Source organism: Cibotium barometz, unplaced genomic scaffold (genome assembly GCF_041138505.1).
Source record: "Cibotium barometz isolate CiBa-2024 unplaced genomic scaffold, ASM4113850v1 ctg477, whole genome shotgun sequence".
Classification (NCBI taxonomy): domain Eukaryota; kingdom Viridiplantae; phylum Streptophyta; class Polypodiopsida; order Cyatheales; family Cibotiaceae; genus Cibotium; species Cibotium barometz.
The window spans coordinates 465,929-482,247 of NW_028229444.1; the positions used below are offsets into that span (position 1 = coordinate 465,929).

Below are 16,319 nucleotides of genomic sequence, written 5' to 3' on the forward strand. Positions count from 1 at the left end.
TTGAGTTTTGTAAATTTGTGCATGTTAACAGGAAGGATAATCAAAAGGCTGATGAATTGACTACTAAAACCTTGGCTTCTTTCAAAGTAGCTACTCTTACATTAATGGATACAGGTTGGCCTGAGCTCCAAGATGTTCAACACTATTTAGATACAGGATACTTCCCTCCTGGATTGAATCCTCAACAGAAGCAAAGGCTTACCAGGAAAGCTCATCCTTACACAACTCTAGGGGATGTTCTTTACAAGCAGGGTAAGGATAAGATTCTTAGGAGGGTGGTGAGCCTAGAGGAGTCTAAAAGGATTATGGAATTATGTCATGAATGTTCAGGTCACTTTGCCTCAGCCAGCACAACTCGGAGGATCCTTAACACAGGGTATTATTGGCCTCGACTCAGCAAAGATGTCCATGAGTGGTGCAGAAGCTGTGAAGTATGCCAGGCATATGGGCATAAGCAATTGGTTCCCGGACCCTTAAACCCTATCCCAGCATATGGTCCATTTGAAAGGTGGGGATTAGATTTTGTGGGCCCACTTCCTCGTTCCTCACATGGGAAGTATTACATATTGGTGTGGCCACAGATTATGCAACAAGGTGGGCAGAAGCAAAGGCAATGGTCAATAATAAAGCAGTGGCTATGGCATCCTTTCTCAAGGAATACATATGTGCCCGATTTGGGTGTCCATTAGAAATCCTTACGGATGGGGGGCGGTCTTTCATGAATGACTTGATTGAAGCTTTGGTGCAGAAATTAAAAATAAAGCATGCTATGTCAACTCCCTATTATCCCCAATGTAATGGCTTAGTAGAAAAAACTAATGGACTGCTTTGTGGATCTTTGTCTAAGCTAGTGGATACTATGAAGAGAAAGTGGGATGTGCATTTGCCAGAGGTCCTATGGGCCTATAGGACAACTCACAAACTCTCTCTTGGTTTCACACCTTTTCAGTTAGTTTATGGAATGGAGGCTATTTTGCCAATAGAATTGGAAATCACAAGCCTTCGCACATCTTTTGCACGCTTGAATAATGAAGAAGAAACACATGCCCAATGCCTAGCACAACTAGAGATCTTGGATGAGAGGCGACTTCAGGCACTTCAAAATTTGGAGGCTACACAACAACGGCGCAAGGCAAGGCATGACACTCTCACAAAGAAGAAGAAAAAGCCAGAACTCAAGCAAGGAAGCTTAGTCATGAGGTATGATGGCCGTGTGGAGAAACGGCTAGATAAGAAGCTTCTTCGACGATGGGAAGGCCCCTTCAGGATAAAGCAAAAGTTCAAAAATAACACCTATTTTCTAGAGGACGCAAGTGGCCAGGAGGTTCCCGGACGTGCCAATGAGTACCGGCTAAAGATATTCTACCCTCGAGCACCATGGCCCGCAGACCCCCCAGAGACAAGCATGGAGGATCTGCTGGGGGGGAAAGATGTGACGTGAAAAATTGATATCTTTCATTGTCAATTTTGTGCATAATTTGATGGTTTCTCAATGGTAATAAGGTGGAAGCTTGTCCAAGAAGATTGCGGCGCCCACAATGGAATAACGGCGTGGTGATACGGCGGCTTGGCGGCTACCCCGATAACAGCATTCTATCTTCAAATATAATGGTTTTACTTGATTTAGGGTGCACACATTGTAAATGCCACAAGTATGCTTGATAAATACTTTGGTATAGTAGATAGGCTAGTGATGTGGAAAATAAAAGTGGGCCTTCATGCTCACATGGATTTTAATTGTATTATTAATATGGTATTCACCATAAGGCTACAAGTTGGGGAGTGTGGAAGGCATGTGGAGGAGTGTGTGTAGGTGCATAATTGGGAAAGATTCTTCTAGAATGTCTACATGGAAGAGGAAAATTCCGCCATGTGTAAGTGGGGTCTCCACCTACATGCCACGTAGACTTGGCTATTATCTCATCACACTTTCAAAGTCAAAAAGTCTTCAATTTAATAATCAATAGAAGACTTAGCCTAAGAGGACAATTGATGGTGACATCTACCCTTATGTCACTGAAGGGTTGAAGATTTTTATGTTGTAATTTGTAACAATGGAAGAGAGGGTGATTCTCCACCTATAAAAGGAGCCCTCCTCTCCCTTTCAAATCAAGAAATGAGCCTCCTCAATTGAGCATTTTGTGTCATTGCCATTCTCTTATCTTTCAAACCCCTATTCAAACACTCTCTTTACATGTGAATGTCTCATTTAGCATTAGCTCCTCATGCTTAACCCAATTTTGGACCTCTTTGATGATTCATGATAAGTGGGATAAGGAGTTATTATCTTGGTGGGCCTGTGACTTCTCAAGGTAGCCCTTGCCTTATTGCCGCCCTCCTTTGGAGGTACCAATGGTTTTAGCGATAATGAGCATGTGGAAAGACTTTGGGGACCATAGGTAAATCTTTACGATTGTCCGCTGAGCAATGTTAACCCTTACCCTCTAGCTTGAATCATGAAGGAGATGAAAGGCAAGAGGCTATGTGAAAATTGAGGTTTCATGCAAAGAGAGAGAAGTGCAGTTTTTGTGGTCCAATACCCAAATTTCAACCGGTAATTACTCATCACTCAGGTGTTGGTTTCTTAAATTGATCATATGGCTAGGAAGCTCTTTCTATGCTCTTTCCACTCATGTAACTGATTTCTTAATCCCTTACTTCATTGATGATCAGAATTTCTCCCAAAGTTGCTAATTTTTAGGCGAATTTTGGCAGTTTTATAGTCTTGTAGTAAAATGCTCATAACTTTTCGCTCGGTTGTCCGTTTTTGAAAGTTTTTATATGGGCGCGAAGCTCTCCTAAAGCTCTACGTACCTATATAATCCTTTTTTGCACAGCATATATGGATTTAAAACTGCAATTCTCTGTGTATCTCTGTTTTTATAGAATTTTGGCAGTTTTATAGTCTTGTAGTAAAATGCTCATAACTTTTCGCTCGGTTGCCCGTTTTTGAAAGTTTTTATATAGACGCGAAGCTCTCTTCAAGCTCTACGCATCTATATAATCCTCTCTTACACAGCCTATATGGATTTAAAACTGTAATTCTCTGTGTATCTCTGTTTTTATAGACTTTTGGCCAGTATTTCTTCTTAATCATGATTAATTCCTCCTAATCTCTTATCAAAAGGTAAACCCCATGTGTCTTATCCTCTTGTAAGTGATTGCTATATTCATTTTCTTTAATATGTTCCGTCCAAATCGCCCAATTCGAACGGATGAACCTTACCAATATTCCCCGTATGTTTCCGTTCACATAATCCTGAGTCGGAAGATTTTCTTCCAACAAAGAATCGCCCTCTTGTTTGGAGCTGCAAGACTGGCTGAAATTCTTGCTTCTCCAGAGCCTTTCATCTTTCCTTCCATGAATTATGATCTCACCTTTGATGTGTATATCTTTATCTTAACCTAGGGAGAGAAAGAGAGGTGAGGAGGCTGTGAGGTTTCATACAAGTGTGTTTTGATTCTGAGAAGTGACCGAAGTCCAAACCCCAACTTCGTGTCACAGTATGCTGATGGAGCCACCAATGGAGATTGAAGAAGGAGGGAAGCTCCAATTTCTTTAATTTGGAGAGAATTTTAGAGAATAGTAAAAATTATAATTATTTCAGCATAATTCTGGCAGTATAATTCTCCTATTTTTTTACAAAGGGCTCAGGTTCTATTTATAGGAGAGGGAGGCTCTAACCAAGACCAACTGATTTCTAGAATTTTCCAGATTCAGTTTGGTTGAATTTGGACCAAATTTGGACCTAGTTTGGTTTCTTTGTGATTCGGTTTGGTTCCTTTTTGATTCGGTTTGATCCAAGAGAGAGGAGAGATTAAAAAATCACATTATTTTTTAGTTTAAAACTCATTCAAGCATGTGAAGTAGGTGCCTCCTTGAAGGGACTCCCCTTCCTTACACATGTGTCAAAATGGAATCATCATACCCAAAATATCTCATTTTTTTAGTAATACTCATAGTTTTTTTACATAGTCAACTCTTCATCGTATGTGAGTATTTACTCATTTTTGGGGGGATGAATTTGATTGGCCTCTCAAAACCTTAATTTAAAATTTTCAGAAAATCTGGACCCCCAGGATAAGGCCTTTTGAACAGATTATAATTTATTTCGAATGCACCTGCTGAAAATCTTTTTGAACTTCTGTTTCGGGAAAACTTATTTAAATAGGAAGAGATATTTTTTCATCCAAAAATATCCAAAATCTGAATAATCTCTCTCTAGAATATTTTCTCTCTCTAGGCCAAAACAGGTAGAAACAAGATCTCTTATATTTCTGAAGAGGGATTTGATTACAGGGGGAGAATTTAGACATCATGAGGGGCTAGGGGAGGAATCTTACAATGATTTTACTATCATGTCGTTTGGATTGACAAATGCCCCAGCTACATTCAATCGCCTAATGCAAGACATTCTCAGAGAATACTTGGATGATTTTGTTCTTGTTTTCTTTGATGATATTCTGATTTAATCAAAGAATGCAGCTGACCATGAAGCTCACGTCCGTAAAGTTCTTGAGATTCTAAGGAAGCACCAACTCTTTGCAAAAAAGAGCAAATGCATTTTCTCTGTCGATCATGTTGAATACTTGGGCTTTCTGGTATCCAAGGATGGAATTTCTCCTGATTCTGCAAAAGTCCAAGCAGTCATAGATTGGCCTGAACCAAAGACAGTGAAAGAAGTCAGGGGATTCTTGGGATTAATTAGTTGGTATAGAATTTTTACACCTAAGTATGCTCTCATAGCTTCCCCCTGACTAATCTTCTCAAGAAGAATACCCCGTTTTAATGGTCTGCCAGGTGTCAGAGCCCTTTTGATAAGCTAAAGACCACCTCGGTAACCAATCCCGTTCTGAAGTTGCCAAATTTCTCTCTACCCTTTGAGGTAGTATAACTGATGCCAGTGGTTTTGCTTTTGCCTTGGGAGGTGTGCTCATGCAGGAAGGTCATGAGTGGCCTATGAATCCCGAAAACTCAGAATGCATGAGAGAAATTATGATGTCCACGACCTGGAGCTACTTTCAGTAGTCTATGCTGCCCTGAAGACATTACCTACTAGGTCAAAGATTCACTTTGATGAGAGATCATCAGAGCTTAAAGTGGATCTTCACTCAGAAGGATCTCAACATGCACCAAAGAAGGTGGATGCAGACCCTACTGGAATTTGATTTTGAAATCAAGTACCGCCCACGCAAAGAAAATGTGGTAGCAGATGCCCTCAGCAGAAAAGCCTCCTTGCTTGCAATCATAGTGGTGTCAAATCCATTGATTAATGAAGCAAGAGAGAAGATCATGCAGGGGATAGATTCTTTGGCCCTATTGCTATCCTACTTATGCAGGAAAGCAAAACTCCTCAGGAGTTGAACCGAGTTCAAGGGTACAGACTTGATGAAGGAATTATGTATTATAATAGCATGCTATGCATTCCCAATGATGAGGAAACTAAGGGTCAAATTCTGAATGAAGCACATGATAGCCTTATAGCAGGACATCCAGGTTTCATCAAGACCTACATGTCTGTAAAGAAAAGCTTCTTTTGGCCTGGACTAAAAAAGGTGTACTTAATCATGTACATCAATGCCTGATATGTGACAAAGTCAAAGCCAAGAGAGTAAAAATGCATGGGAAGTTACATCCATTAGACATCCCCTAGATGAAGTGGAAATGTATCAGTATGGATTTTATTACTGGACTGCCTTCAGTGCAATCAGGTTACAACTCCATCTTCGTGGTAGTTAACAGACTAACCAAAGTTGCCCATCAGATTCTAGTAAAAGAAACCTACACTGCATTGGATGTGGCTAGAGTGTTCCTCAAGGAAATCTTCAGATTGCATGGCCTACCCAAGAGAATAGTGATCGAGATCCCAAATTCACATCAAGATTCTGGATTGCATTCTTCGAAGCAGTAGGAACTTTCTTGGATCTCAACACAGCTTACCACCCCGAGACCGATGGTCAAACAGAAAGGGTGAACCAAGTAATCGAAGTTATACTTCAGTCATGTTGTGGGCATGGAACCCAAGAAGTGGCTAAGCTATCTACACCTAGTCCGATTCGCCTACAATGCTTCTTATCACCGAAGTATCGGGATGAGCCCATTTCAAAGCTCTGTATAGACAAGACTGCCTAACACCATTAACTTGGTCCGACCCTTTGATTAGGGTCGAGATGTCTAGACAGATGCTTGACGACATGGAGAAGCAGATGCAGTCAATCTGCAAGGATATAAAAGTGTTGAAATTTGAGCATAATGATGAGCTATGGTGGATCATACACTAGAATCAACATGATTAACAAAGTGATTAAGAAATGATTAAGACGTAATTAGTGAATAATTAGCAGATAGATTAATGTAGGCATGGATACTCAAAAACCAGCAAATTCTCATTAGGGCTATGCCTCAATTTATAGTGTTTACATCAAGCATCAAATCCCCTTGATTTCTCCATGATTCACTCCCTGAATATCTCCACCTCTTGCCTGATTCTCTCCACCTCTTCTCTTTTCCCTGAATATCTCCCAGAATATCTCCACACTCCTAAATTCCCTCATGCTACCCATTATTCTCTCCCAGTAGATTCTCCTAACCTTTTCACAGGTTCTTTCACAATTACATCTCCTCTTTTACAGCCTCTATCCAAGAGCTTGTTCCCACACACACCCTATTCACTTGTATATTTCAACACCTCCCCTCAAGTGAATACTCCTAGTACACCTAGACCCTATACCAAGTTTGCCTCCCCTTACTTGGTAGTCCGCGACCAGTGTCTACTCCTCCCCTCAAGTTATCTCAGCACACCTGGACCCTGTATCAAGTTTCTTTCTTACTTGACAGTCCGCGACCAGTGCCTCAAGTCCCTAAACTCCATAGTCCTTGACACTCTCTCTCTCTATGTGTCCAAGGCTACTATAAGTGCCCACGACCTTGACTAAAGTGCTCACACATACATCTACCACGTGGCCTACATCATCGGTGGCTCAGAGGTGGTTTTACTTTATTGGGGCAGGTTACATTGGGTTGTGGGGTCTCTCTCTCTCTCTCTCTCTCAGAGATTTTTACATGGCTCCTCACTCTTTGGAGCCTCACATCTTCTCTTTTCTTCAGTCTTCTTCTCGTGGCAGCATCTCTCCACGCGTTCGTCTCTTCTTCTAGTCTTCTCGGGGCAGCTTCTCTTCTTGTGGCAGCTTCTCTTCTCATGTCCATGTCTTCCTTCAGATCTTCTTGGTGTGGATCCTCTTCTTGGGAAGAGATATTCTTCTTCTTCCATGGCTGGGGCCATGAGCTCGTCCGTCAGGTCATTTTGCTCTATGTGAGCAACATGTTTCAATGTTTTGCTGACAGTTCCTTTGGGCTTTTTATGTTTATTTTGTATCATTATGCAATGCAAACCCAAATTTATGCGGGAGGTCTTACCTCTTGCCTTAATCTGGACAAGGGCAGTGTCTGTTCCCATTTTTACACTGATAAAATGTGCCCAATACATAATGCGTATAGCATTCATTCTCATGCACATTCCAAATACAATTCTGGCTGTGAATAATCTTGAATTTGAGTGAGATTTACAGGCATTAACCAAGGGTTGAATGCAAAATGATGATTTTCACAAATTTATCAGCACAATTTTACCAGAAATTACACTAAATCAAGGGTAACCAATTTGTACGGGATGGTTGGAGTATCAAACCAACTCCGATTTGCAATCTGAAGTTATAGGGATCTGTATCAGATACCTAATGGTTAATTTGAACCCTCAATTGCACCAAAGTATAGTGATTAGCACTGATTAATCACTGATTAGCAAATTAATGCTCTGGTTTGTGTGCAGAAAACAGAGTATGCGGGGAGCTCAGATCTGGTGCCTTTCACTTCAAATGAGCTCAAATGCTTTCAAAGGCATCAATAGCAATGAGTCTAGTAGAGGATTAAGCCAAGAAACACAAGATTTGATCAAATAATGAAAGCTTAATCTCTGTTTTACCAAAGTCACCTGCAGATTTGATGAAGAGCTTGGATCTCACTGTAGACTTGATGAAATTGAATTCTGTCTTCACCAGCTTGTAGAGCATGCTTGAAAACCCCCGGGGCTAAGAGGAATTAGAGCAATTTGATTTGATGAAGTGGGAATTAGTGATTTGCTGCAGAAAAACGTAGCCTGCTAAAACAGCGATTTCTCCCAGCTCCGTTGACGGTTTGCACTTCTTTTTTAATGAGCTTGAAGAGCACTAAGATGGCTATCATGTCCTAGAAGGGTTTGCCCTAATTTTATGTGTGCAAGGAGAGGGAGCTCCTCCACTGGCTGGGGGTGAAGGGGAAGATAAAAAACTCACTAAAAATTGATTTTTTTGCTAATTACCTACTAATCCTGATTAATTCACTAATGGGCTCATAAATCTGGTTGATTCTAGGCATGGCTCTGATACCATGTTGAAATTTGAGCATAATGATGAGCTATGGTGGATCATACACTAGAATCAACATGATTAACAAAGTGATTAAGAAATGATTAAGATGTAATTAGTGAATAATTAGCAGATAGATTAATGTAGGCATGGATACTCAAAAACCAGCAAATTCTCATTAGGGCTATGCCTCAATTTATAGTGTTTACATCAAGCATCAAATCCCCTTGATTTCTCCATGATTCACTCCCTGAATATCTCCACCTCTTGCCTGATTCTCTCCACCTCTTCTCTTTTCCCTAAATATCTCCCAGAATATCTCCACACTCCTAAATTCCCTCATGCTACCCATTATTCTCTCCCAGTAGATTCTCCTAACCTTTTCACAGGTTCTTTCACAATTACATCTCCTCTTTTACAGCCTCTATCCAAGAGCTTGTTCCCACACACACCCTATTCACTTGTATATTTCAACAAAAAGCTGCCCAGGATAGACAGAAGCAGTATGCAGATAAGAAGAGGTCAGGCAAAAAATTGGAAGAAGCAGATATGGTCTTCATTCGAGTACGCCCCAAAAGAAGTTCTCTATCTCTCTTGGGAAGTACAAGAAGTTATACTCCAGATACTGTGGGCCATATCTGATTACAAAGAAAGTAGGTGACTTAGCCTATGAACTTCTTCTGCCTCCTCATCTCAAAGTACATAATGTATTTCATGTCACCCTACTTAAGAAGTATGTACCAAGCCCGAATCATGTGCTTAATGATAAACTCTTAACTTCTTCAACCCAAGGGCAGATGGAACTCCAACCTGAAGAAATCCTTGATGTTTAAGAGAAGGTTCTCAGGAACAGAATTCTCAGAGAATTATTAGTCAAATGGACGTTCTATCCTTTTGAAGACGCCACATGGTAGAAAGAAGTCGAACTGATGCGAGATTACCCCCAGTTTGCGAGATGAGGACATCTCGCATTTTTCAAGTGGGAGAGGATGTAAGATTCCTCCTCAGCCCCTCAAGTTGTCCAATTTCTTCCCCTGTAATGAATCCCCTTTTCAGATTAATAAAAGATCTTATTTCTACCTGTTTTGGCCTAGAGAGAAAAAATATTCTAGAGAGAGGTAATTCAGTTTTAAGTCATCTTTAGATGGAAAAATATCCCTTCTTATTAAAATAAATTCCCCCGAAACAGAAGTTTAAAAAGAAATTCCTAAGGTGCATTAGAAACAAATTATAATGTGCACAAAAGACCTTAGCCTAAGGATCAAGATTTTTTGAAAATTTTGGATTATGGTCCAATTAAGGTTCCTATGGACCAATAAGATTAATCCAGATGTAGGGAGGAGATAAATTAAAGAACAAAAGAAAAACCCCCCAAAAAATGAGTAAATGCTCACATAAGATGAAGAGTGGACTAAGGACCAAAGAAAACAATAAAAAAACTGAATTTTAACGCCTTAGAGTGGGGATCTCCCCTCATGAAGTAGGCGCCTTTTTTCTTATCATTACCCCCAATTTTAACGCCTCAGAGTGGGGATCTCCCCTCATGAAGTAGGCGTCTTTTTTCTCATCATTACTCCCAATTCTTAATCAATAAAATGAGATATTTTCATCTCTCCTCTCTCCTGTTTCAAAACTAGATCCAAAAAGTAAGCTGAACTGACCCAAAAATGGTCAAAAATTGACCAAACTGATCTGGAAAATTCTAGAATCAGTTTGCTTGGTTAGAGGCTCACTTTTTCCTATAAATAGAAGCCTCCTCCTTTGTAAAAGCTTAATGGTGTTTATGCACTGTTACTCTACTCCTGCCTTGAGCCATCTACATTGAATTTCTTTAATAATTCAATTGTTTTTGGCCTAATCCTCTCCCAAGTGAATTGGTGGCCACTCTTGCTTCAAACAAGAGTAGAACCCTCAATCCCTCAAGTCAAAGGAGAGCTTACAAGCTCTCTGTAAGCTAATTTTCTTACATGTTTAATGAAAAATCTATGGTTTTCTTAATTTTTATGCTTTGCAAATGTTTAAATTAAATTCAAATGCTATGCCTTTGATAAAAAGGCCACCCCCTTCTCTTCTTTACATTCCAACCTTTCTCAATCCTAGAAAGATTAACTAAGGGATTAATTAAACTCTTATTATTGTTTACTCTCTTGAATTTAAGAACTTGTGTAGATTAGAGTTCTATAAATCTAATTTGGGTTAATTTAAGTTAAATAAAGAATGATTTTAATATTAAAATTGATTTCTATGCATAGAAAGATGCATAATGGAAATTTTTTAATATAAAAGTGTTATTCTCATCAAATTTAATTTTTATGCATAGAAAGATGCATAAAGGAATTATTTTAATTACAAAAGTGTTATTCTTATTAAAATTTGATTTTTATGCATAGAAAGATGCATAAAGGAAATTTTTTTATTATAAAATCGTTATTCTTATAAAAATTTGATTTTTATACATAGAAAGATGCATAAAGGAAATTTTTTAATTATAAAAGTGTTATTTTTATTAAATTTAATTTTTATGCATAGAAAGATGCATAATGGAATTTTTTTTATTTATAAAAGTGTTATTCTTATTAAATTTAATTTCTATGCATAGAAAGATGCATAATGGGAGGGAGTATCAAAGATGATATTCGGCATTAGAGGCCTATTACGATCCTCAAAATACTGTTTACAAGGTCTTGGCAAAGGCCTTGAGTTTGAGGGTCCAGCCCTTTCTAGGGGAGTTGATTCATGCTACCCAGACAGGATTCGTCAAGGAGCGTAGTATCCTTGACAACATTTTCACCTTCTGGGAGGCGACAGCCCGAGCTAGATTTCTTGGTGAGGACTTGGTCGTGATGCTTCTTGATTTTGAGAAGGCATACGATAGAGTCGATTGGGGCTTCTTAGAGGGCACTATGCTTCGCCTGGGCTTTGAGCCAGGGTGGATTCGAGGGGTGGCGGCTCTATATTCCACAGCTCGTAGCCAGGTGCTGATTGCAGGAGGTAGGGGGCTAAGTTTTGAGTTGACCAGATCAGTCCGTCAAGGGTGTCCTCTCGCCCCGTTTCTTTTTCTCTTCTTTGCGGAGGCTATGAGCATGTATCTGACTGCAGAGGAGCTTGGTTTGAGCTCCCAGTCAGGGGGGAGGACCTGCTCGATGCTGAGTTTGCTGATGACACGAGTTTATTTTTGCATGGCCAGGAGGCCAATCTTCAGCGGGCAGAGCAGTCGCTCCAGGTTTTTAGTGCAGCTTCGGGAGCATTGATCAATTGGCGCAAGACAGTGGCCTTTTGGATCGGTAGCGCTCCCACTCCGGCATGGAGCCCAGACCCGGGTTTTAGATGGATTTCTCCTGGCACAGTAGTGTGATATTTGGGTTGCCAGATTGGACTTGATTTGTCACCTGAGCAGCAGATTGCCCCGCTTCTTCTGAGCATCCGGAAGAAGCTTTTGTATTGGAGTACCGCTCGGCTATCCTTGGCTGGGAGGGTGGTTGTGGCAAATTAGGTGCTTTTAGCGACCATGTGGTACATTACGTCTTGCTGGATCTTCTCGAGCTCTTGTATCAGCCAGGTACAGAGGCTGATCAGGAACTTTCTTTGGTCTAGGCGGGATGGACAGCCTGCTAGGACAAAGGTTGCTTGGGCAATTATTACACTTCCGTCGGCCCAGGGAGGCTTGGGCATTATAGATCCAGTTGATCAGAGTAGAGCCCTATTGGGGAAGCTTATTGTTTAGGGGCTGCTTCCAGGCAGCGTTGAGCCTTGGAAAGAGTTCCTTTTGCAGCGGCGGCGGCTGCAGGCTCGAGCTCCCCCAGCAGGGGGCACTTGGGCACCAGAGATACGATGGATCTTCATAGAGATGAGGAGGACTGGCCTTAGTAGAGGATGGGAGGAAAGATTTGCTTTGAGCATCCTGAGAGCTTGGGACTTGCTGAGACCGGGGCTCTCTCAGAGACCTCCTTCTTGTGATGAGGAGCGGGCCAGACAGCCGCTCATCTGGAGCCCAGCGGTTCGCACAGAGCAAGGTCATATGCTGGGTTCTCGGCCTCGTCTAGCCTGGGGACCATTGGCGGCAGGCCCAGCATAACCAACAAAGTGCTGGTCTCCCTTATAGTTGGTGGGTGGGGGCAATTCCAGAATGACCTTGATTTTACTTTCATCGGTGGAAATCCCATTTTTGGACACTATATGCCCTAGAATAACTCCATGTTTAACCTAGAATTGGCATTTGAAAGGATTCAATGAGATGCAATATAATCTACACCTTTCAAATACTTTTCGTAAACACATCAAGTGCTCGTTCCAAGAGGAATGAACACAAAGATCATCTAAGAAGGCTTCACGAAAGTCCCTTAGATATTCCTAAAAGGCTGTGTTTATCAATCGTTGGAATGTTGCAGGTGCATTGGTTAAGCCAAAGGCCATGACGCGAAAGGCAAACACTCCAAACTCCGTTATAAAAGCTGTTTTAGCTGGATCCTCTACTGCAATTGTGATCTGATTATAACCAGAGTACCTGTCTAAAAAACTATAAGCCTCCTTGCCTGCAACTCTTTCAAGCACATGTTCCGAATACGACAAGGGGTAATGATCTCTTCTAGTGGCTACATTAACCTTTTTGAGATCAACGCACACTCTGAGTTTCCCATTCTTCTTTGGTACAATGACTATCGGAGAAACCCATTCTGAGTGCTCAATAGGGTATATGAATCCACTCTTGTACAATCTTTGCATACTTAGGATTCACTGGGTAGGGACGTTGCTAAACTGGTTTAGTAGTGCTAATCATTGGAATTGTGTGTTGCACCACATTGGGTGGAACACCCTTCATATCATGGTATGCCCAAGCAAATATGTCCTTGAATTCTTTAAGAAGCATCTTAAGTGTAACTTCTTCTGTCTTGGTGAGGTCTTGAGCAATAAAAACTAGTTTAGACTCCTCATCTGGATCTGCTAGTTTTATCTCCTTAACTGCCACCGGGCCATCGTAGACACCGCTACTCCCATTGGTAGGCATTCGTTGGGCTGTTGTGTAGATGACTTTACGTTCCCCTGTGGTAAAAGATTTGAAATGCTCGGGTGCGGGGTGTAACTCTACTGGTTCTTGTTGTGCCATGCTTTTTTCTTTAATTTCTGCTTCCTTTTGTTGCTGAGCTAACTCTCGATTTTGACGCCTTCTCGCAGTACGACTTAGTTTCGGCTTATCTTCGATTTCTAATTGGGCGATGTCATGAGGTTGCGGACTACACCACATGACACCTTGGAGGTATTCTCCCCAATTATCCACTAACTTCCGCCGATGAGCGTCATATGTTCCTACATAACTAAGCCATTCTGCAGTGGATCTCTCTTTGTTTATTCTAGCTCGTACATTAGCTCGATAGCGTTGTCGCTTATGTCTCGTCTTCTTCTTACCTAGTTTCTGATTTTTGTTTATATCAGAGTCAGACTCACTTGATCGATCTTCACTTGTGCTCCCCTCACTCTCGGATGAACTGCAAGAGGTTACGGTCCTAGGCCTTGAGCACGTGGCTTCCACACTTGGGTGAATATTCAATTCATACCCCCTATCAAGCTCAGAGTCAGTTTCTTCTTGAGATTCAGACTCGAAGTCGCATTGGTCAGAGTCTCTGCTACTTTCAGTGTCAAGGGAGTTTGCCACTTTCAAGTGCATAACACCTATCATGTTTACTGGCACTAATGGTGGCAGTAAAGAAATTTCGTTATTACCTTCTTACCACCAAGTTTGTTTTCTATGTGGATCATCAAGCATTGTTGTATTTGGTGAACAAACCATGCTCCACAGGAAGAATCACACGATGGTTGTTGATTCTTCTTGAGTTTGATTTCATTGTTGTTGCGTGAGACCTGGCAAAAAACATGTCATGGTGGTTGATCATTTGTCTCGCATACCTAATGGTGAAGCTCCTATGGGAGCTGATGATGACTTACCTAACACTTCCTTGTTCATGGTGGAGACAATGCCTGAATGGAGTGAGAAGATTGTTAACTTCTTGGTTAATGGTTTTCCACCCAAAGAGCTTCGTAAAGATCTAGCTTGAAAGCTGGTCAAGGAATGCGAACCCTATTGCCTAATGGCTGGGACTCTTCATAAAAGAGGAAAGGATGACGTTCTTAGGCGTTGTGCCCGAGAGGATGAGTATCTATATATTTTGCAAGAGGCACGCCCGCCGGTGGTCACTTTTCAGGAGACCTAACTGCGCGAAAGATATTGCAATCAGGGTATTGGTGGCCCACTATGTTCCAAGATGCAACACTTTTTGTGAAGGGTTGTGATGAATGCCAACACTACAAGAAACCCCAGCGGAAAGATCAGATGCCGCTACATCCAATTAAAGTAAACCAACCATTTGAAAAGTGGGGTTTAGACTTTATAGGTCCAATTAGCCCAGCGGCCCGTAACACACAATCTCGCTATATTATTGTGGCCACTGACTATGTGACCAAATGGGCTGAAGCGAAAGCAACACGTAAGGCAGATGTGAGGACAACAGCCAAGTTCCTCTTTGAAAATATAATCACACGCTTCGGTTGTCCTTTTGAACTTGTGAGCGACAATGGTACGCATTTTATAAATGAATTGATTAAGGAGCTCACAACAAATTTCATAATATCCCATTATAAATCTACTCCTTATTATCCGCACAAGCGAATGGCCAGGCCGAGAGTACTAACAAGACCTTAATCTCTATTCTGAAAAAGACAGTTCAGGCTCATCGCACAGATTGGGATCTAAAGCTTACGTCAGCTTTATGGGTGTATCGTACTGCTGCGTACAAGGTGGCTATTAATTGCACACCATTCAAGATGGTATATGGCCAAGAAGCAGTCATGCCATGGGAATTTGTCATTCCTAGTCTTCGTGTTGCTACTCAAGAGGGATGGGACGGTAATCCCTTAGTGGAGCGTTTGCATATCCTTGAGCGGTTAGACGAAGAAAGACAATTGGCGGTGTACAATGCCCTTGTAGAGAAGGATAGAAGGAAGAAATGGTTTGATCGCCACCTGAAAAACAAGGACATCAAAGTTGGGGATAAAATCCTGATGTATGGAGTGCGTAACGAAAAGAAGAAGCTAAAATATGCTGGTAAGGGACCATACAGAGTATGTGAAATTACCTCGCAAGGTACCATCCGAGTGGAGACTCTCGACGGAGTTGAAACCGTTGGATTCCTCAATGGGAGTAAATTCAAAAGATACTATGACTCCCTAAGCCAAGAGGAATTACATGCAATCCATCAGAAGAAGGCAGCTAAAGAACAGGCTGAGCTTAAGAAGATATAAGCAAGAGTTGAAGCTAAAGAACATCAGCAGCGTGTTAGGTGCCAACGAGAGGCCAACTTGGGGATTACGCAAGCATTTTTGAAGAAGGTAGCTAAAGAAGAAGGCAGCTAAAGAACATGTAGCTAAAGAACAGGCTGAGCTTAAGAAGATATAAGCGAGAGTTGAAGCTAAAGAACGTCAGCAACGTGTTAGGCGCTGGAGTGTGGTGTCAACTTGGAAAACCACCCTTATCCAAGAGTACCATCCAAGTTAAGGGTATCAATAAGAAGAAAACCACTGTCTCAGGAATTCTGCACACTCCTGTTGCCTATGACAAGGAGACTGTGGTTCAAAGCTTTTTGGTTATGCCTGCTCTACTGGTACCATGGAGGGAACTGTAAACTTAGGGCGCAAATAGATGTTAGCCACCAAGTGCAATATTGATTGGGCAACCAGGCGAGTTACAACACAAGAACCAGCTCTCAGCCTGTCAGGGTCCCGCACCTAAGCCATCAACTCTGGACAAAATGCTAGATAAGGAAAAATCACAAAGTCAAGTGGCTACACCATCTTTGATTGTTTGCCACCCCTCTAACGCTTCAACGCAAAGAGTGGAGACAGGAAGTGTGGTCCCCAAGGCTCCG

At 41.4% G+C, this 16,319-nt stretch overlaps 1 pseudogene; it reads left to right on the plus strand.

The window, feature by feature from the left end:
* The first annotated feature begins 15,219 nt into the window (after positions 1-15,219).
* Positions 15,220-15,807, plus strand: LOC147602566 (uncharacterized; annotated as a pseudogene).
* Positions 15,808-16,319: the final 512 nt, after the last annotated feature.